Source organism: Lissotriton helveticus, chromosome 1_1, assembly GCF_964261635.1.
Source record: "Lissotriton helveticus chromosome 1_1, aLisHel1.1, whole genome shotgun sequence".
Lineage (NCBI taxonomy): Eukaryota > Metazoa > Chordata > Amphibia > Caudata > Salamandridae > Lissotriton > Lissotriton helveticus.
In genome coordinates, this window is record NC_136057.1 from 51,983,535 (window position 1) to 52,006,418 (window position 22,884).

A 22,884-nucleotide genomic window follows, 5' to 3' on the forward strand; every position below is an offset into this window, starting at 1 on the left:
CAGCTGCAGGGTAAGAAGTGAAGTTTTTCTGCTATGTGCAAGGCTGCCAGCCACACAGTGCAGAATCTCTACTGTTTATCCAGCGGGTGAGTACATAGTGAAGTTTTCAGCTAATTGCATGGTGCCAGCAGGACAGAGCAAAATCTCTACAATTTAGCCATCAGTCATGTAAATAGTCAGCAGTCATGTATATATTTAGGTTTCTTGCTCTTTGTAACGCCACCAGAAAGATAGTGCAGAGTCTCTACTATTTAACCAGTTGCCGGTTAAATTGTGATTTTTTTCTGCTATTTACACGGTTGTGAGCCGATCAGTTTAGAATCCCAACTGTTTCGTATGTGGGCAGGTAAATGGTGACGTTTCTCTGCTATTTGCACGGTCGTCTGCAAAGCAGTCAGACCATTAGTTAGCCAGTGGCTTGGTAAATATTAAAGTTTATTTACTATTTTCAAGTTTGCCAGCCAAATAGTAAATCCTTTCTACTATTTAGCCAGTGATTGAGTAAATAGAAGAAAAGAAATTCCTATTTACCTGAAGGCCTGGTAAATAGCTGCTAACATGTATTAATTATTTGGAAGCAGGAGGGACATGCCTGTAGGCACTGGTAGGCCTGATTATTAAGAAGTTCAGATTGTGCAGTTTAGTACTGATCATTGCCAAAGAGCGTTCTGCCGTTTATATAGCAGTTATTTGTTTTTCAAGGATGTGTGTTTGTCGCAAAAGAGCTGGGCTCATCACGTTATGCAGCTGATAGTTCTTACCAATTTGTTTGGTTATTTTGAATTTGGTCTTCTTTGTCAGATACGATTTCAGCCGCGCCTACCTAACAAACGACATCTCCCATGAATCAATAGGGGAGGAGGTACTTAGGCTGAACTCTTTGCGCGTAATTTTGTTTCCTGTTGGCTTTCGTGTTGATCCCTTGCCGAGTGAACGGGGATTTGCAGCTGACGGCTCCTGGCTCGCAGGGATTGCAGTTCTTCAGCGGGAAGATTAGGTAAGCGGAGCGCGGTGGTTTCCTACTGCACGCCACCGTTCCTTTCTTCCTTTCACTCTGATCTGGCCAGGGGAAGCGGAGCGCTGTGGTTAGGCCTAACTACGGGTTGCCGTGTTCCCTTCCTGATTTCCTTTGGAGTTCTCTTGTTACCGGAGTGTGGTGGTGGGACGCTACACGCTGCCGGTTAAATAGACTTTGGTTTAGGGGAAGTGGAGCGCGGTGGTTAGGGTTGACAACGCGTTGCCGTGTTCTCTTCTTTGGATTTGCTATATATTCCTTTTCCACCGGAGTGTGGTGGTAAGCTACTACGCACTGCCAGCTTTTGGATAGCGGCTGGAACTGAGAAGCGGAGCGTAGTGGGGATCCACACGTTGCTGTTTTTTCTCTACTAATAAACACTTTAGGTATTTCCCAGCACGGAGCTCAGTGGTGAGAGTATCCACCAGCAACCACGCTCATGGAACTAATTAACTGGTTGTTGCGCTAGAGGAGTTTATTATTGCTATTGAAACTATTTACAGAACGCTATCACTTTCACCTTACTGAAGGAAGGGGTTCTTGAGTTCCTTTGCATTTGCAAAGACTCGGGGAGGCTTCCCTCATTTGTGTGCTTGGAGAGATTGTTATGTGATGACAAAGGCTTTACTGATGGTATGACTGAACTAAGGGCATATGCATGAATGGGGGCATGTTTATCTGATGACACCTATTTCATAAGTATTCTTGTATTCACAGATTTCACACACGGAAAGAGTGGTATTGGAGAAGTCTTGTTGTCAGAGTAAGATCTGTCATTTATCAGGTACATAGAAGAATAGCAAGAACTATTGAGAGTAGTCTTATATGCATACACAGTGTTTATATCCTTGTCTTATCTCATTTCAGAGCCTTTGTCCCTAGGTCCCCTTCCCTTTTATGTCCCTCACTTGATGGTTCGAACACCCTGTATGTTTCTTCAGGGTGTTGGTAACGTCAGGAGGTGGACCCCTTTAGCAACAACTGGATCCTGCGGAGCGGACCTGACATTCTTCTGGGGAGATGATTTCCTCTGAGGTTTGTAAAAAATTGAATGCGCTTGATTCAAGGGGATCTTCATCTGGTATTTGATAAGCAATTGGCTTTGGGATCTGGTTGAGTACAGGGGATGTTTGCTTCATTAGCAACATAGTATTTAAGTCTACTTGGACCGTTGCTCATTTTATTTACAGTTTGGGTGGTTTTGTTGGTCGCCGGCTCTGATATTCCGAGGGCTGGACATTCCTGGTTTTTATTGGACCATGTAAAGGAAGCCTTTGCCTTGTAGCATCTGTATAAGCTAATAATACTAAAATGTGAGTATAGAGATCTATTTAGCTGTTAGTCCTGGTGGCTTTCAATTTATCATGACCCTTTGAGCGGCTCCATGTCACTGTGTATCATGGGGGCCTGAAGTGTATTACATTTTTGGGATTTGATCCTGCAGGGGTATTGATAGTGGTTGTATTAGTTTTGTCGGTCTCCAGAGGGTTTAGCTGTGCATAAGAGGGTTCTATAAATATTGGGACAGTGTATGAAGCATCTGATGAGTGATTTCCCAATTGTGACAAATAGCACCTCGCAATTAGGAAATCGCTATTCAGAATGCACAATAGTATTTGCATCAACAATTTGAGAATCAGTATTTGTTTGGTGCGCTACTCAGGTAATCGCAATCTGCAACTTCATACATTGTGAATTCTGTCAGAATTAGTGGCTGTCGTATTTTGTCATAGCCTGATGACCTCATAGCTGAAAAATGATTCTCAATTGGAAACAGCAGAGTGTGCATGCTGGAGATTGTGGACAGTATCCAAACAACATCGACCTGTGTGTGTGGCATACACCCATAAAGATATCAAATGTCAAGAAAGGACACAGAGAAGGAGGCTGGGGCCTGGAGACACAAAATACAATATTCGAGACAAGAACTGGAAATATTGACAGAGCAGTGCGCTGGGCACCAAGGCAAACCTTTTGGAAAGTCATCCCTCACAGTGCCTTTATCACAAAAGAAATAAATATGGAAAGCAAAACAGAAAACAATCAGCTCTGTTGGTGCGATGCAGAGATCCATTAAGGGAAATCAGAAAACGATGGCAATCTCTCAGATCAAGGACAAACGAGAAGGTTTCAAACTGTCTAATCTAGGCTAGAGCTACTGGAGGAGGTCCGCCACTGCCCCAAACCAACTGCGGTAGATGAACTGGTAAAAACTACTCTGAGATCAGAATCAGTCAATGGATTCAGTAAAATTGATGCACCTGACATTCCAGGAGCCTCTCTAGGGAAGTATAAGATAGCTTTGTTACATACAAAAATTTATGTGGTTAGGCAGTGTCAAAACACTTATACATTATACAACCCTTTTAATTCTTGTGTGTATATAAATAGGGAATGGAATCCACATAATAGTGTACATTAAAAAAGCAGTGATTGTTCATAGTGCATCATGGTAGATGTAGTGAAAACACATTAACACATTAGCTTGAGTACAACACATTTATGAATCATGATTCCATTTTCTAACAGATATCCAGGCTCATGGAAGTGATGTGTCGGAAGTCGAGGGACTTGTGAAATCTCACGGACCAATTAATCTTCATAGCCAGGGCACAGCACTCTAAGCGGAATATATAAATGACAGAGTCACAGAGCATACACATTTAGTGTAAGAAGTGTGTGGAAGAGACACACAGCATGTCACCCAGGAAACTGTAGGGCGGCTGAGACAAATCCAGTCGATGTGGAGTTCGCACTCGCCAGGTTGTGGTAAATATTTGATTTACCGTCCTAATTTCTATGCAGGTAAGTACTTAATCAATAATAACTCAATCGGAAAGAAAGAGGCAGAAGGCCTCGGAAAACTCGACTGGACTGGACCGGACTCGACTCGACTCGACACGTGGATACTTCGGAAACTGGTGGGCCTCTCGACACCTCGGACCTTGCTTCTTTCGGCTAGGCTCTGGTCGGGATCCTCCGCACTCCTCACCGCCTCGTCTGGGTGCTGATCGCAGTCTTCGTCACCTCCGTGGGCCTGAGGGAGATACAGGAAATCCTGCCAGTACGCGTAGTTTCCGTCTAACTGATGGCAGGGGACAGAGCTTGCAACGCACCAACCGGCGCGTGGGGTGGGGGAGGGGTCCCTATTCGGGCGCCAGAATAATGTGGTAAATATTTGATTTACCGTCCGTCCTAATTTCTATGCAGGTAAGTACTTAATCAATAATAACTCAATCGGAAAGAAAGAGGCAGAGTCCGTGGTGTTAGAGTTCTTAGGGGTTTTATTCCTTAAAAAGGAATGGTCAAGACCGGATATCTTGTTCCTGCCACCACTGGGGTGCAGGAAGGGATAGAGCAATATTTTATTGACAATACATAGCTTATATACTTAAGTCACATTATAGAAACCAATACAGTAGGCGTAACAGCTGAGAGAAACAAGATAAAACACACACGTGGTAGTGATACGTAATTAGAAGGCATGAACTAGGCGTGAACATAGAGGTGTGTGCTAGAAACGTCACAGGTAGGTGTCACAAGTGGGTGGCACAAAGCAGAATCTTGTAATGTCAGCAGAAATCTGAGGCCTGGATGCGCGCGCAGCTGCATGACGTGTAATTGACGTGAAACTGGAGGGTGCAGGGGACTTGACATTTACACTGGCGGAAAGAGACAGAAGTCTGGCATGTCAGATCAACTCGTACCTCTATCATATCTGATATCTGATGTTTTGGGAACCATATTATCTAAACGGAAAAGGTCTCTGGGGCAGAAGCTATTCTATACTGACTGTGAGTGCGTGTATAAGCGCCTAAGTGTCTACATGAGAATGCGAGGGGCATGGGCCTACCATGGTAACAGAGGCTATGAATTACTTGCACGGAGACAGTGAGGCCGGGCCCTTTGCTCTGCAGCTGGGGGGATGTTTACTTAAACTAGTAGGCAGGAATGCGTTTTCGAGGAGCGGAACAGATAATTCGAAGGTTGAATACAGTCTTGGCAGGCAGTAGGCTGAGCTAAGCGCCGTGAGCCGCACAGGGAGTAAGGCAGAGGTCATGGGTACAGAGACAGCCTGGGCTGAGGCTTTCGGAGTCAGAAAGCAGGAAAAAAGGCTCGATGGCAGAATTCAGGGCCTACTTTGCCAGAGCTGAAAAACGTGTAAAGTACACCACAAAAAGACGTTGGCATAGCATACTTAGAAACGGAATATTCAACCCATTCAGGGTGGGTCTGAAAGAGGACATGTTAACGTTGGACGCAAATGTATTTGCGTCTTCATAGCTGGCACAGGAGGGAAGTTACATGCACTTTAAGCTGGTACATGGAGACGGTGGGGTACACGTTAGGAAACATTACTTGACCATAAAATTTATATTTCCTCAAGGTTGCCAACACACAATCCTAACAAATTCTGGGAACTGCTCGTAGTGATGAAAATGTGCAACTCTTTGGAGGTTTGAAGGCGTCGATGCTTAAGGTTCAGTGCCTGGAATAAAAAGACAAACATGAAGAAAATCATTACATTTGTTTTTCAAAATATTCAACGTCCTCATGCTTGAACCCAGATTTGCACGAAGGAAAAGCAAGAAATTTTATTTGGCATTTGTTATTTTTGGTGTGTTTAGGGTAACAACACACATGGTATACTTTTTTATATTATTATAAGGCACACACATACCTATTGTACCTTATCATTTACATTTTGTGTCATAGAGTAATGTTACATTACTTTGTATACATACGATACCATATCTAAAAAGTAAAGCAAGACTATGGTTTACCAACTATAAAGCATTTGTATTATTATGCTAAAATGATTTGGTCCATTTATAACTTACCCTTAGTGAGGCGTCCGCGGCCTTAGGCTGTTCTTGAGTCATCATCTTGTTGAGGTGCTGATGGCTCTTTGCCGTCTTCATCAGAGTCTGACTCAGACATCCAAACTTCCAATTCTTTCTGAGTCTCTATATTGTGAAGAATTGCACATGTTGACACCATTTTACGACTGATTTCTGGAGAAAATTGCAAGACATCACCACACCAATAGAGACGTCGGACTTTACTTTTTAAAAGTCCAAAGGTCCTCTTGTACTTCTATATGCAACATTGTGCCGACGCACAATCCGTGTAGAAGAGTTCAGATAGCAGTCGTTATCCATGGGCATAAGGCATTACCGCTATTGTATTGTCGTTCTAATAGAATAACAAAACTCCCAAGCTCCGGGCTGCAACTGCTGGATTTGCTGAAAGATTGTTGATTTTTCTTCCATTTTACCTGTTGGGTACTGCAGGGCATGAGTGCTTGCACAGATTGTGTCCCTGACTTTTTTTAAATGCAAGGCTTAAGTTCTTCTTTTAATATATCATTGTGCATCAGGTTTCCTTGATTTTGTGCTGCAGCAAAATCCTCATATTCTTTTGTCTGTGTATATTTGCTTTTTTGTTGTTGCGTTTGCAGATTTATTTGCCAAAGGCAATAAGTCCATTGTTGAGGTGGGTGATGGATCTTTCCCTAAAAGCCAGAGAGTTTCGATCATTTTTTGGGGATTTTGCGATGTACTGTAGGCATATTGTTAGAGAGTGATGAGGCTCCACGTTTGAAATTAGTGCTCTATGAAGGTAGTGCGCTATACAAGTATCAATTTAAATTAGAACGCCACACTTGACAAATATTGGTTTTTGTATTGTAATGCAGTCAAACACATTCTTGTATTTTTTTTCAATGCAGAAAGAAATGCAATTTTTTTATTGATTCTTCAGGAAAAAAAACGGACATTCTGGCGATACTTCAGGAGTTTGAATCATGTCCCCAGTAAAGTTGTATTGCGGTTCTAATAGAATAAAAAAAGACTCGAGCTCTGGGTTACAGCTGGTGGACTTGCTGAAAGGGTTTTGACTTTTCTCCTGTTTCACCTATTGGGTGCTGCTTGGCCTGCGTGCTGGCACAGATACCTTCCCTGTCATGTGCTGTCAGTGTGATAATCTTGCTGGTTGTTTGGGATACTCCCTATCTCAAAGAGCTCGGAGACATGTACAAGTCAGGCGCATCCATGTGTGGGGGAGGAAGAGAGGGCTCTTCCCCAGATTTAGCTAGTGATATTTGATGGACTGGTGAAGACTGAGGACAGTGCTGGAGCTGGCATAGTTTTTGAGGTTTTATCATTATGTTAAATGACCCTGAACACGATGTGGACTATCAGTTAGATATCTGCATCTGCTCCACTGGGTGAAATGATGGAGGGGGAAATGGTGGCTGCAGGGACCAGGGGGAGCGAGGACAAAGCTGAGAAGGTTCCAGTACAGCTTCCATGGTCAGAGAAGACACAACAGGCGAGTTGGGGAGGCCAAGCAGTTTTAAGCCCAGACAGCAAGGTAGCAGGAAGGAACAAGGAGATGGGGGGTTCAGAGGGGAGTTATTCACACAGCTGCTGCCATTGGTCTCAACTGACCACGTCCACTCCAGAGTCTCAGCGACTCCAGGAGACATGGGAAGCCAGACAACTGGGAAGATCACGAGGAAAGCAAAGCGTCTCACTATGTATCTACACAAAGCACACTATGTATCTACACAAAGCATGCAGCAGATTATGGGGCAAATTAATAGCTTTGACCTGGAATATAAATGGACTTGGGAACAAAACAAAGAGATGCGTAGAGGTTCACAAGTGACATGAAGGGGCAATGTTACAAGTAACACACCGAAGGGAAACAACTGTGAGGCACTGAAAAGGGGGATATAAAGTGCTGGCACATTTGGCACACACATCTGACTCACAGGGAGTAGGACTGCTAATTAAGAAGTCAACACTCATCATACGTGTGTCGACGTGCAAGGGTGATAAGTTGAAGATTCGGGCTGCTAGGACAGCATGCAAATCCACCTTTGCTCCCTATACGTCCCACCTAAACTCCTTGCATAGACCTTGAAGACGCTGGGCACCCTCCTATTGCACCTACCTGACTGGGTACTACATTTAGGCAACTTAAATCTGGTGGTGAGTGATGGAGAGAATAGATACCCACAATGACAGGGACGGGCAAGGGAGATTCCTTGGGTGGAATTCTATTGGGCCAAAGTTCTATCTAACATCTAGACAACCAGCACGCCAGGGCGTGACAAAAGACTTTCCATTCCAGAGCATGCAACAGTTTATCAAATATCGATCATTATATTGGGAAAATCACTACACTAGACTGATTGCAATCGGGATCTCAAATCACTCACAGATGTGGGCCAAGCTCCAGGACCCATATGTGGATAGAGACATTGCTTGGACTCAATAACTATAGTACCTCAAAGATAGAGGCATCACTCAGGAGTTGAGAAAAGGCACTGTCCACTACTTTGAAGAAAACTTGGGTAAAGGAACCTCAGAGGTCATAACATGGGAAGCCTACATGGTGGTCGTCCTGAGGGGCTTCAAAAGTATGTAAATAAGAAAGTAAGCCATTACTGAGACTTTGACAGCAAGAGTAAGGGGACCTGGCTGACAATAAAGAGAGAAACACCGCCTTGGTCTCGCAGTACAGACTAAACAAGGTAGGCAATAGACCAGGGAGGTTCCTGTATGGCTGAGCAAGAAAGGGATAGAAATTTAGTATAGGAAATACAGAGATAGAAGGAGCCACCCGTCAAGAGGCAAACAGAAATAGTGTCAGAAATCGCAAGTTACTATCAAGACCTATATCGGTCAATCATGAGCAAGTTACAAAGTGACACAGGAGGCTTCCGCAAACATATACGCCTCCTGGTCCCGATACTAGAAGAAACAAATTAACTAGATGGAGACACAGTATAAAGTGAGTCAGTTAGGACCATCAAAGGCATTCATCTGGGAAAGCTCCAGGGCTGAACACATTTCCAATAGAACTCTATAAAAGTATGGCTTAGCGCCGCACAAGAGTCAGATGTTCCCTGAAGCCAATTAAATAAGCCAGATACCCTATCACCAGCAGTTATCTATGGTAGTGGCAGTCCTGAAAGACAGGAAACCAGCAGATAGTTGTGGCTTTCAATAGGACTATATCACTACTTAATACTAGCGAAAGTACTGGGCACTCGACTAAGGCAGTTCGTCCTGAAACTGGTGCACTTAGACCAGTTGGGCTAAGCCTCAAACACCTTTATCGCAACCTAACCTTACTAGATTTAGAGATCACCGAGAAGATTTAGCCATGCTATACCTTTATATAGCGAAAGTCTTCAACACTCTGTAAAGGACATGACTACCTGAAGTGTTGGAAAGGGTGGGTCAAAGGTCAAGATCTTCAACACTACGGAGAGGACTTACCTACCGGAAAGTATTGGAAAGAGGGGGTCAGAGGTCAAGGTTTTCAACACTCCGGCGAGGACATACCTACCGGAAGCGTTGGAAAGAAAGGGTGAGAGGTCATGGTCTTCAACACTCCGGCGATGACATACCTACCGGAATCGTTTGAAAGAGTGGGTCAGAGGTCAAGGTTTTCGACACTCCGGCAAGGACATACCTACCTGACACGTTCGAAAGAGTGGGTCATAGGTCAAGGTCTTCGACACTCTGGCAAGGACACACCTACTTGAAGCGTGGGAAAGAGTGGGTCAAAGGTAAAGGTCTTCGACACTCCGCGGAGGACATATCTACCTGACGCGTGGAAAAGAGTGGGTCAAGGGTCAAGGTCTTCGACACTCAGTCGAGGTCATACCTACCTGACGCGTGGGAAAGAGTGGGTCAAAGGTTAAGTCTTCGACACTCCTGCGAAGACATGCCTCCCGGAAGCGTGGGTAAGAGTGGGTCAGAGGTCAAGGTCTTCAACACTCTGACGAGGACATACCTAGATGATGGGTGGGAAAGAGTGGATCAAAGGTCAAGGTCTTTGACAATCCGGCGAGGACATACCTACCTGACATGTGGGAAAGAGTGGGTCAAATGTCAAGGTCTTGGACACTCCGGTGAGGATACACCTACCTGAAGCGTAGAAAGAGTGGGTCAAAGGTCAAGGTCTTCAAGACTCCGGCGAGGACATACCGACCTGACGCGTGGGAAAGAGTGGGTCAAAGGTTAAGGTCTTCGACACTCCTGCGAGGACATACCTACCGGAAGCGTGGGAAAGAGTGGGTCAGAGGTCAAGGTTTTCAACACTCCAAAGAGGACATAACTACCTGACACGTGTGAAAGAGGGGGTCAAAGGTCAAGGTCTTCAACACTCATGGAGGACATACCTACCTGACTCGTGGGAAAGAGGGGATAAAAGATCAAGGTCTTCGACACTAGGGAGAGGACATACCTACCTGACATGTGGGAAAGATGGGGTTAAAGGTCAAGGTCTTTGACACTCCGGCAAAGACATACATACCTGACGTGTGGGAAAGAGTGGGTCAAAGGTCAAGGTCTTTGACACTCCTGCGAGGACATACCTACCATACGAGTGGGAAAGAGAGGGTCAAAGGTCAAGGTCTTTGACACTGCAACAAGGACATACCTACCTGACGCATGGGAAAGTGTGGGTCAAAGGTCAAGTTCTTCAACCCTCCGGCGAGGACATACCTACCTGACACGTGGGAAAGAGGGGGTCAAAGGCTTCGACACTCCGGTGAGGACATACCTACCTGACGCATGGGAAAGAATGGGTCAAAGGCTTCGACACTCCAGTGAGGACATACCTACCTGACGCGTGGGAAAGAGGGGGTCAAAGGTTAAGGTCTTCGACAGTCCGGCTGGGACATACCTACCTAACGTGTGGGAAAGAGAGAGTCAAAGGTCAAAGTCTTTGACACTCCTGCAAGGACATATCTACCTGAAGCATGGGAAAGAGTAGGTCAAAGGGTTTGAAACTCCAGCGAGGACATACCTACCTGATGCGTGGGAAAGTGGGGGTCAAAGGTCAAGGTCTGTAACACTCTGGAGAGGACATATCTACCGGACGCTTGGGAAAGAGGCGGTAAAAATTTCAAGGTCTTCTACACTCTGGCATGGACATACCTACCTGACGCATGGGCAAGAGGGGGGTCAAAGGTCAAGATCTGCAATACTCCGGCAAGGACATACCTACCGGATGCATGGGAATGAGAGGGTCAAAGGTCAAGGACTTCGACACTCCGACAAGGACATACCTATCTGACGCGTGGGAAACAGTGGGTCAAAGGTCAAAGTCTTCGACACTTGGTTGAGGATATACCTACCTGACGCGTGGGAATGTGTGGGTCAAAGGTCGAGGTCTTCAACCCTCTGGGAGGACATACCTACCTGACAAGTGGGAAAAAGAGGGTCAAACGACAAGGTCTTCGACACTCCTGTATGGACATACCTACCTGACGCATGGGAAAGAGTGGGTCAAAGGCTTCGACACTCCGGTGAGGACATACCTACCTGATGCGTGGGAAAGAGGGAGTCAAAGGTTAAGGTCTTCGACACTCCGGCTAGGACATACCTACCTGATGTGTGGGAAAGAGAGGGTCATAGGTCAAGGTCTTTGACACTCCGGCGAGGACATAACTACCTGACGCATGGGAAAAAGTAGGTCAAAGGGTTCGACACTCCGGCGAGGACATACCTACCTGACGCGTGGGAAAGAGGTGGTCAAAGGTCAAGGTCTTCGACACTCCGGCAAGGACATACACCTACCTGATGCATGGGAAAGAGGGGGTCAAAGGTCAATGTCTTTAACACTCTGGAGAGGACATACCTACCTGAAGCATGGGCAAGAGGGGGGTCAAAGGTCAAGATCTGCAATACTCCTGCGAGGACATACCTACCGGATGCATGGAAATGAGGGGGTCAAAGGTCAAGGTGTTCAACACTCCGGCGAGTACATACCTACCTGACGCCTTGGAAAGAGGGGTCAATGGTCAAAGTCTTCGACACTCCTACAAGGACATACCTACCTGACGCGTGGGAAAGAGTGGGTCAAAGGTCAAAGTCTTCGACACTTGGGTGAGCATATACCTACCTGACGCTTGGGAAAGTGTGGGTCAAAGGTCCAAGGTTTACAACCCTCTGGGAGGACATACCTACCTGACGCGTGGGAAAGAGAGGGTCATAGGTCAAGGTCTTTGACACTCCGGCGAGGACATAACTATGTGACGCATGGGAAAGAGTAGGTCAAAGGGTTCGACACTCCGGCGAGGACATACCTACCTGATGCGTGGGAAAGAGGTGGTCAAAGGCTTCAACACTCCGGGGAGGACATACCTACCTGACGCATGGGAAAGAGATGGACAAAGTTCAAGGTCTTCGACACTCCGGAGAGGACATACCTACCTGACGCGTGGGATAGAGGGGGTCAAAGGTCAAGGTTGTCAACACTCTGGAGAGGACATACCTAACTGACGCTTTGGAAAGTGGTGGTAAAATGTCAAGGTCTTCGACACTCCGGCGTGGACATACCTACTTGAGGCACGGGAAAGAGGGGGGTCAAAGTTCAAGGTGCTCAACACTCAGGCAAGGACATACCTACCTGACGCCTGTGAAAGACGGGGTCAAAGGTCAAGGTCTTCAAAACTCCAGCAATGACATAGCTACCTATAGCATGGGAAAGAGGGGGTCAAAGGTCAAGGTCTTCAACATTCCGGCGAGGACATACCTACCTGATGCCTGGGAAAGAGGGGGTCAAAGGTCAAGGCCTTCCACACTCCTGCGAGGACAGACTTACATGACGCGTGGGAAAGGGGGGTCAACGGTCAAGGTTTTCAGCACTCAAGCGACGACATACCTACCTGAAGCGTGGGAAAGAGGAGGTCAACGGTTAAGGTCTTCGACACTCAGGGCGAGGACATACCTACCTGACGCGTGGGAAAGAGTGGGTCAAAGGTCAAGGTCTTTGACACTCCAGTGAGGACATACCTACCTGACACGTGGAAAAGAGTGGGTCAAAGGTCAAAGTATTCAAAACTACGCCGAGGACATACCTACCTGACGCGTGGGAAAAAGTGGGTCAAAGGTCAAAGTCCTCGAAAGTCCGGCGAGGACATACCTACCTGATGCGTGGGAAAGAGTGGGTCAAAGGATTCGACACTCTGGCGAAGACATACCTACCTGACGCATGGGAAAGAGCGGGTCATGGTCTTCAACACTCCGGAGAGCATATACCTACCTGACGTGTGGGAAAGAGGAGGTCAAAGGTCAAGGTCTTTAACACTCCGGTGAGGACATACCTACCGGAAAATGTTGGAAAAAGTAGGTAAAAGGTCAAGGTCGTCGATAATCCTGCTAGGACATACCTACCTGACAAGGGGGAAAGAGGGGGTCAAAGGTCAAGGTCTTCGACACTCCGGTGAGGACATACCTACCTGATGTGTGGGAAAGAGCAGGTCATGGTCTTCAACGCTCTGGAAAGGACATATCTACCTGACGCGTGGGAAAGATCGTGTAAAAGGCCAAGATCTTAAACACTACTGAGAGGACATACCTACCTGACGCGTAGGAAAGAGAGGTCAAAGGTCATGGTCTTCAACACTCCGGCGAGGACATACCTACCTGTTGTGTGGGAAATAGGGGCTCAAAGGTCAAAGTCACCAACACTCCGGTGAGGACATTCCTACCGGAAAGTGTTGTAAAAAGTGGGTCAAAGGTGAAGGTCTTCAACAGTAAGGCGAGGACATACCTACCGGAAAGTGTTGGAAAGAGTGGTTCAAAGGGCAAGGTTTTCGACATCCGGCTAGGACATACCTACCTGACACGTGGGAAAGAGGGGGTCAAAGGTCAAGGTAGGCAACACGCCGGCGAGAACATACCTATTTGAAGTGTTTGAAAAAGTGGATCAAAGTTTAAGGTCTTCGACACTAAGGCGAGAACATACCTACCTGATGCGTGGGAAAGAGTGGGTCAAAGGTCAAGGTCTTCGACTCTCCGGAAAGGACATACATACCTCACATGTTGGAAAGAGGGGGTCATAGGTCAAGGTCTTCGACACTCCAGAGAGGATATACTTACCTGACGTGTGGGAAAGAGCGAGTCAAGGTCAACGCCCCAGAGAGGACATACCTACCTGACGCGTGGGAAAGAGTGGGTCAAAGGTGAAGGTCTTCGACCCTTCGGCGAGGACATACATACTTCACGCATGGGAAAGAGGAGGTCATAGGTCAAGGTCTTCGACACTCCAGAAAGGACATACCTACCTGACGCGTGGGAAAGAGGGGGTCAAAGGTCAAGGTCTTCGACACTTCAGCGATGACATACCCTCCTTGACGCTTGGGAAAGAGCGAATCAAAGGCCAAGGTCTTCGATACTCCAGCGAGGACATACCTACCTGACGCTTGGGAGAGAGCGAGTCAAAGGTCAAGGTCTTCAGCACTCCGGAGAGGACATATTTACCAGACGCATGGGAAGGAGGGGGTAAAAGAGCAAGGTCTTCATCACTCCGGAGAGGACATACCTACCTGAAGCATGGGAAAGAGGGGGTCGAAGGTCAAGCTCTTCAACACTCCAGCGAGGACATACCAACCTGACGCGTGGGAAAGAGGGGGTCAAAGGTCAAGGTCTTCAACAGTCCTGTGAGGACATACCTACCTGATGTGTGGGAAAGAGGGGGTCGAAGGTCAAGCTCTTCAACACTCCAGCGAGGACATACCAACCTGACGTGTGGGAAAGAGGGGGTCAAGGTCTTCAACACTCTGGCAAGGATATGCATACCTGATGCATGGGATAGAGAGGGTCAAAGGTCAAGGTCTTCAACACTCCAGTGAGGACATACCTACCGGAAAGTGTTGGAAAAAGTGGGTCAAAAGTCAAGGTTGTCGTCAGTCCGGCTAGGACATACCTACCTGACGAGTGAGAAAAAGGAGGTCAAAGGTCAAGGTGTTCGACACTCCGGCGAGGACATACCTACCTGACGAGTGGTAAAGAGCGGGTCAAGGTCTTCAATGCTCCGGAGAGGACATATCTACCTGACGCGTGGGAAAGAGGGGGTAAAAGGTCATGGTCTTAAACACTACAGGACAGGACATACCTACCTGATGCATGGAAAAGAGGGGTCAAAGGTCAAGGTCTTCAACACTCCGGCGAGTACATACCTACCTGACGCGTGGGAAAGAGGGGGTCAAAGGTCAAGGTCCTCAACACTCTGGCGAGGACATACCTACCGGAAATTGTTGGAAAAAAGGGGTCAACGGTCAAGGTCTTCGACACTCCTGCAAGGATATACCTACCTGACGCGTGGGAAAGAGTGGTCAAAGGTCAAGGTCTTCGAAAGGCCAGCAAGGACATACCTACCTGACACATGGCAAAGAGTGGGTCTAAGGCTTTGACACTCTGGCGAGGACATACCTACCTGCCGTGTTGGAAAGAGCGAGTCAAATGTCAAGGTCTTCGACACTCCGGCGAGGACATACCTACCTGACGCAGGGGAAAGAGTGGGTCATGTTCTTCAACACTCCGAAGAGGATATCCCTACCTGACGCGTGGGAAAGAGGTCAAGGTCTTCAACACTCAGGCGAGGATATACATACCTGACGCGTGGGAAAGAGGGGTCAAAGCTCAAGGTCTTCAACACTCCTATGAGGACTTACCTACCGGAAAGTGTTGGAAAAAGTGGGTAAAAGGTCAAGGTCGTTGATGCTCCTGCTATGACATACCTACCTGAAGCGTGGGAAAGAGGGGTCAAAGGTCAAGGTCTTCAACAGTCCGGCGAGGACATACCTACCTGACACATGGGAAAGAGGGGTTCAAAGGTCAAGGTCTTCGACACTCCGGCGAGGGCATACCTACCTGACACATGGGAAAGAGGGGGTTCAAGGTCTTCAACACTCTAGTGAGGACATACTTATCGGAAAGTGTTGAAAAAAGTGGGTCAACGGTCTAGGTCATCGACACTCCGGCTAGGACAAACCTACCTGTTGCGTGGGAAAGAGGGGGTCAAAGGTCAAGGTGTTTGACATTGCGGCGAAGACATACCTACCAGAACGTGTTGGAAAAATTGGATAAAAGGTCAAGGTCGTCGACACTCCTGCTAGGTCATACCTACCTGACGAGTGGGAAAGAGTGTTTCAAAAGTCAAGGTCTTCGCCACTCCTGCGAGGACATAACTATCTGACGCGTGGGAAAAAATGGGTCAAAGGTCAAGGTCTTCGACTCTCCGGCGAGGACATACCTACCTCTAGAGTGGGAAAGAGGGGGTCATAGGTCAAGGTCTTAAACACTACAGGACAGGACTTACCTACCTGATGCATGGGAAATTGGGGTCAAAGGTCAAGGTCTTGAACACTACGGTGAGGTCATACCTACCTGACACGTAGGAAAGAGGGGGTCAAAGGTAAAGTTCTTCAACACTCCCACGAGGACATACCTACTGGAAATTGTTGGAAAAAGTGGGTCAACGGTCAAGGTCTTTGACACTCGTGCTAGGACATACCTACCTGACGAGTGGGAAAGAGTGGGTCAAAGGTCAAGGTCTTCCAAAGTCCAACGAGGACATACCTACCTGACGCGTGGGAATGTGGGTCAAAGGCTTCAACACTCTGGCGAGGACATACCTACCTGACGCGTGGGAAAGAGCGAGTCAAAGGTCAAGGTCTTCGATACTCCCGCGAGGACATACCTATCTGACGCGTGGGGAAGAGTGGGTCAAAGGCTTCAACGCTCTGGCAGAGATATCCCTACCTGACGCGTGGGAAAGAGGGGTTAAAGCTCAAGGTCTTCAACACTCCGGCGAGGATATACATACCTGACGCATGGGAAAGAGGGGGTCAAAGGTCAAGGTCTTCAACACTCCGGTGAGGACATACCTACCGGAAAGTGTTGGAAAAAGTGGGTAAAAGGTCAAGGTCGTCGACACTCTTGCTAGGACATACTTACCTGACGCGTGGGAAAGAGTGGGTCACAGGTCAAGGTCTTCAACACTCCTGCTAGGACATACCTATCTGACGCATGGGAAAGAGTGGGTCACAGGTCAAGGTCTTCAACACTCCGGCTAGGACATACTTACCTGGCGCGTGGGAAAGAGTGGGTCAAAGGTCAAGGTCTTCGACTTTCTAGTGAGGACATACCTACCTCTAGAGTAGGAAAGAGGGGGTCATAGGTCAAGGTCTTTGATACTCCAGAGATGACATATATACCTGACGCGTGGGAAAGAGTGGGTCAAATGCCAAGGTCTTCGGCACTCCGCCGAGGACATACCTACCTGACGCGTGGGAAAGAGTGTGTCAAAGGCCAAGGTCTTCGAAAGCCCGGCGTGGACATACCTACCTGAAGCATGGGAAAGAGGGGGTCAAAGGTCAAGGTCTTCAACACTCCGGTGAGGACATACTTACAGGAAAGTGTTGGAAAAAGTGGGTCAAAGGTCAAGGTCGTCGACATTCCTGCTAGGAGATACCTACCTGACGAGTGGGAAAGAGAGCGTCAAAGGTCAAGGTCTTCGACACTCCGGCGAGGACATACCTACCTGACGAGTGGGAAAGAGCTGGTCAAGGTCTTCAACGCTCCGGAGAGGACATATCTACCTGATGCATGCGAAAGAGGGGGTAAAAGGTCAAGGTCTTAAACACTACAGGACAGGACATACCTACCTGATGCATGGAAAAGAGGGGTCAAAGGTCAAGGTCTTCAACACTCCGGCGAGTACATACCTACCTGACGCGTAGGAAAGAGGGGGTCAAAGGTCAAGATCTGGAACACTCTGGCGAGGACATACCTACCGGAAATTGTTGGGAAAATTGGGTCAAAGGTCAAGGTCTTCGACACTCCTGCAAGGACATACCTACCTGACGCGTGGGAAAGAGTGGGTCAAAGGTCAAGGTCTTCGAAAGGCCAGCGAGGACATACCTACCAGACACATGGCAAAGAGTGGGTCTAAGGCTTTGACACTCTGGCGAGGACATACCTACCTGACGCGTGGGAAAGAGTGGGTCATGTTCCTCAACACTCCGAAGAGGATATCCCTGCCTGACCCGTGGGAAAGAGGTCAAGGTCTTCAACACTCTGGCGAGGATATACAAACCTGACAACACAATCACAATCACAACACAATGTCTCTCAAATTAAGTTTATCATTCTTGAGACTGTACTGAAACAAGAAGGGAGAGACAACAACAAATTCCTCCTAAGAAGAGAGAACTACTGGATTCACAAACTATCAACCCAAAAACCGATGGGTCTAAATGAAAGAATCGAATTCTTTTGTTACCTATGAATTAATTGCTCCGTATACTGAACCTGTTGTCATTGTGTATGTTCCCATCACCACTGACACTATATACCCTTTTTCTTTCAGCACGTTTTTGTCACACCTCACATTAGCTACATGACCAGTTCACTGTGTATTCTAACTCCCAAGACCTGAGTTCGATCTCACGGTCAACCGTTTACTTTATCATTTTTTTACCGTTTTTTTACTGTTTTTACCGTTTTTCCATCTCCAAACACGTTAGCCCATCTCTCGTAAACCTTAGCGTATACCCTTGGATCTAATCTGTATTTTCTCGTATAATGTATATTTTACCCCGAGATTTGGATCCTGTTGAAGACAGTGCATAGTCTGTTCTTCATATTGTTTACACGTGACCTATCACGTGATATCACATTTTTGAATTAAAGAAACGCGGGAAGCATTGCTCCCACCGGCGTTTTTCGGAGACGAGTATCGGACCGAACCACCTTGTTTACAAACCTCAGGTTAGTTCTCATTACCCTCCCAGTCCAATTTCGGAGTGCGCTACGGAGCACTTTAGCCAACAGGCGCTGACGGTACTTTTTGTCAATCTGCTTTTTTCAGATCCCATATCACTCTTCCTCGACAGGCATGTAAGTGATATTCAGACCCGGGTTCATTTTTCCTTTGCATGTAAACACACTGCGCTATCCCCCTCACATTCTGGCTACCTGTGCACACCCTTACATCGTTTTCATCAACCAGTGTAAGATTGTGTATAATTATTTACAAGTCACTTTGAAACAAAACGTATTGTTTTTTCTTATGCATATATATTTTTCATTTATATTAATGATTGTTCACATTATTGTTTTTAGTGTCAATTCCCTGACGAAGGGCATGCCAGTAATGCCCGAAATGCATTGGACACATTTAAAAGACAGTGCCTGATTATTATATTGTTGATAATGATTTGAAAGAAATTTGAACTGATCACCTAAATATAAGCACCTAACTATGAAATAAAAAAGCGAACAACAATGAACTTTGAATGAAAGTCGTTTTCTTGATCCAAGGAATGACAACTAAGTGTGTGCCAGCGAAGGGATGAGTCTAGAGACCCTCTAGCCTCACAGTCTTAAGTATCGAGGTTAACTCCGTTCAACCTCACAGAGCTCCGAACTGGGTGATTTTTAGTAAAAACCATAAACTTCGTTTTCCCCACATTTACCACCAGGTTGTTAATAGCACAGTACTCCTCAAAGCGGTCCAAAGCTCGCTGGAGTCCGCTACGTGTTCTTGAGAGGAGTAAAGTGTCGTCGGCGAAGATGAGAAGGGGGAATCTCATCCCAGCCAACATTGGGGCATCAGTGGGGGTGTCCATGAAGAATTTAACAACTTGGTCAATGAAAAGGAGGAAGAGTGTTGGGGCCAGAACACACCCCTGACGGACACCTCGAGTTACGGGAAATGTTTCCGTCACTTGTCCCTGGCCACCCCACCTTACCCTCGCATAGTTATCCTCATGGAATCTAATAATGAGGTCTAGTAGTTCTAATGGACATCCCAAATTTTCCAGCACACCCCACAATTTGTCCCTTGGTACCAGGTCGAAGGCGGACTTCAGATCGATGAATGCAGCAAAGATGGTACCGCCGCCGAGCCAGACCACCTTCCAATAGATCAGGCAGAGTCTAAACACCTGATCTATGGTGCTTATTCCTGATCTGAAGCCCGCCTGCATGGGAGATAGAATGCCCTCTGTTTCGATCCATCCCTGGACCCGCCCCAAGACCATACGTGCTATGATTTTTTGTATAGAGTCGATCAAACTGATCGGGCGGTAATTCCCTGGTATGGACTTGTCGCCCTTTTTATAAATCGGGACTATCTCAGCTCCCTTCCACGATTTCGGGACTGTGGCTCCGTGGGCTAGGGAGTTAGCTATCGTAGTTATATACGGAAGCCACACTGCGGGATTGGATTTAAATAGATCCGCCGGAATCAAATCCATACCAGGGGCTTTCCCTCGTAGAGTCAGGGCCAGGGCCATCTCAGCCTCAGCAACTGAAAAGATTATTTTTATTTTTTCCCCGTGGGGAACCAGCCGGAGTGACCTGCCCAAGGGATTTATAGCTTTGGGGTCATCGGCTCTGAATTGGGCAGAGTAGAATAATACCCAATCCTCGATGGGCACATTATTAGCCGGGGTGGAAGAGTCAGGATTTTTCCCCCATTTAACTAGATCCCAAAACTTTTTTTGATTGTTTGAGGTGGACGCCGGCAAAAGATCAGACCAGAACCTGTCTTCCCACTCCCGTTTAGCTTCCCGAAGGGTTTTCCTATAATGGAGCCTGGCCGCCTTAACTTCGACCATGTCCCGTGATTTAATAGATAGAATAAGAGCCGAATGTGCCTCCCTGCATTTTCTATTATACCATTTCTGGGGCAAGGGATTGGTTTTAGTAGGGGCACTTCTGCACGGGATGGAAAGAAGGGATTTTAACTGGTCGAAGCATCTAATATGTAGTTTCATAACATTGTTAGCCAAACCAGGGTCTGTCCCCAACAAATCAATTTGCGACATCTCATTATACACGTTATTTGCCACTATATTAACATTGTCCCATAAAGATTTATCCTCCATGACCCGGGACCATTTCAGTCTCCTTCTATCATTGGTTAGCAGTGCATCCCCTGTGTGAGAGGTGGTAGGCTCCTCTTGTCTCTTTAGGCCTGGTAGATTCAATGACAATGACAGCGGGTTGTGATCGCTTTCCGGGCGCTGTAGTACTGCCATATCAATTAATAAAGGCCAATGTTCCATATCTAACAAGATATAGTCAATGCGGCTCTGCCTCTGCCCATTGTCAAAGGTGCAATTAGCCTCTTTGTCCGAGATTGAGCGGCCATTACATGCACGAAAACCCCTATTTAGGCAGAATGCCATCCAGGACACTGCCGCCTCTGTTGCTTTTGCCCTCTTAGCCACTTTTAGATTGGGGATGTCCCAAACAGAGTCCTCAACCATGCTCCAACTGTCTCCCATGTCAAACAATGGCTCTATGGTGCAATTTAGATCCTCAGCTAGGATAGTGACATTCTCGCTGCCCATTTCCGAGATTTTGTAGTCGATAATGTTCAACAAAGGCGGACTTCGACCACCGGGCAGGCCTCTAGCGTAAATATTAAAAATGTGCACATGTCGTTGGTTGTCTTTGCTTAGTTTGATTTGGAGGAGATCTGGATGCTGAGCAAAGAGCTCAGTTGGGTGGAGACCCAGAGACTGTTTCACCCAAATCGTCAGACCACCTGAGGCGCGCCCTTTGCCCCCTTTAAACGCAGGTTTAAAAAAGTTAATGAAGCCCAACTTGTAGACTGGCTTAGTTGCCCAGGTTTCTTGCAACAGGATGATGTCATAGTTGTCCACAAAGTTCAACCAGTCGATAGAGGCGAGGCGGGCCTTAATTCCTGCTATGTTCCAAGACAAGATTTTCAAGTTGTCATTCGATTGGACCAAAGGGGGAGGTTGCAAGGGTGAAGACGGCATAACTCAATGTGCCTGACGTGTTCTATTGGATCCATAGGGTCATCCTTAGTCAAGGTCTCTTGAGCATCTCTATGGAACAGTAGATTGGGTAGCCTAGACTCTGGGCCTCCGCCCACAACTACTGAGTTACAGAGTGGGTATGGGCTTGCCATACTGTGCCCAATAGGCTCTTGGGCCATTGCTTTATCATGGGAGGGCTCACTGGGTGGGTCGTGGAGTCAATCGATGGCCTCAAGGTCAGAAAGGGGGCCAAAGTGATTAAAAAGGAAGGGGCGCTGGCGGTCGAGAGGGGTTAGTGCCAAGGGGTGTCTTACGGCTGGAACCTGGCGAAATAAAGGGTAGGGTTGGGGGGGTATTTGCCTATGTGGGTAGAAGTATGATAGGGCTAAGGTTTGTACATCCCCCTGTCTTGCAAACCTAGGTTCTCTTCGGATGGCATCTACCACCCATATATCTTTGAACGAGATTAAAATGCAATCTCCCTCCAAGTCTTTGGTCCCATGACCCACCCAATCTACTCTTCTCACAAAAAGAATCTCCGTCGGAGAAGAGGGTGGTAAAGGACGGTTTTTGTTTAGCCAGAAAATGACTTTGTTACGAAGGTCCCCATATGACTCCCTACTGCCTGGTTTTAACGGGGCTACACCTGTCAGGACAATAGTGTGTTGAAATCAACACGAGGGGTAGTTATTCTTTTACGTTCCCCCTCCCTGTGATTATTGTGGGTAGTGCGTTGGTCTCTTTGTGTGCTGGGGGGGGCAGTGTTTGTAATAGATTGTGGGGGAGGTCCCGTGCTTTGATGCCCACCAGTATTTTGCTTATCCATAGATTTTGGCTTTGGCTTGGGTGCCTGAGTAAGGATGCTAGTGCCTAGTTTGGAAGATGTGATATTTAGTTTTTCTCCCCCTTTAGGTGTAATGGTGTTTGGCCCTGAAGTTTTGTTAGATGGTGGTTTGTCCCTTGCCATGTTTTTACTAACAGGGGCCTTAGTGGCTATTTGTCTTTTACTGGCACCCGTATGGTTGGTGCCAAGTAAGGTTTGTAACATAGCATGGTTTGAATTGGTCATAGCCTCCATGCTATCAATTTTAGAGGTCATGAGCCTTGTCCGCTCCAAAACAGGTAATAATAAAGTTTTAAACATGGCCTCCATTTTTGCTAACAAAACTTCGTCGCTATTAAGGCACATGGGGCAAGTGCTAGAGGAACCCAAGGCCGAGAGGGAAGGGCATAGCATATTGGCGCATACAGAAGGGTT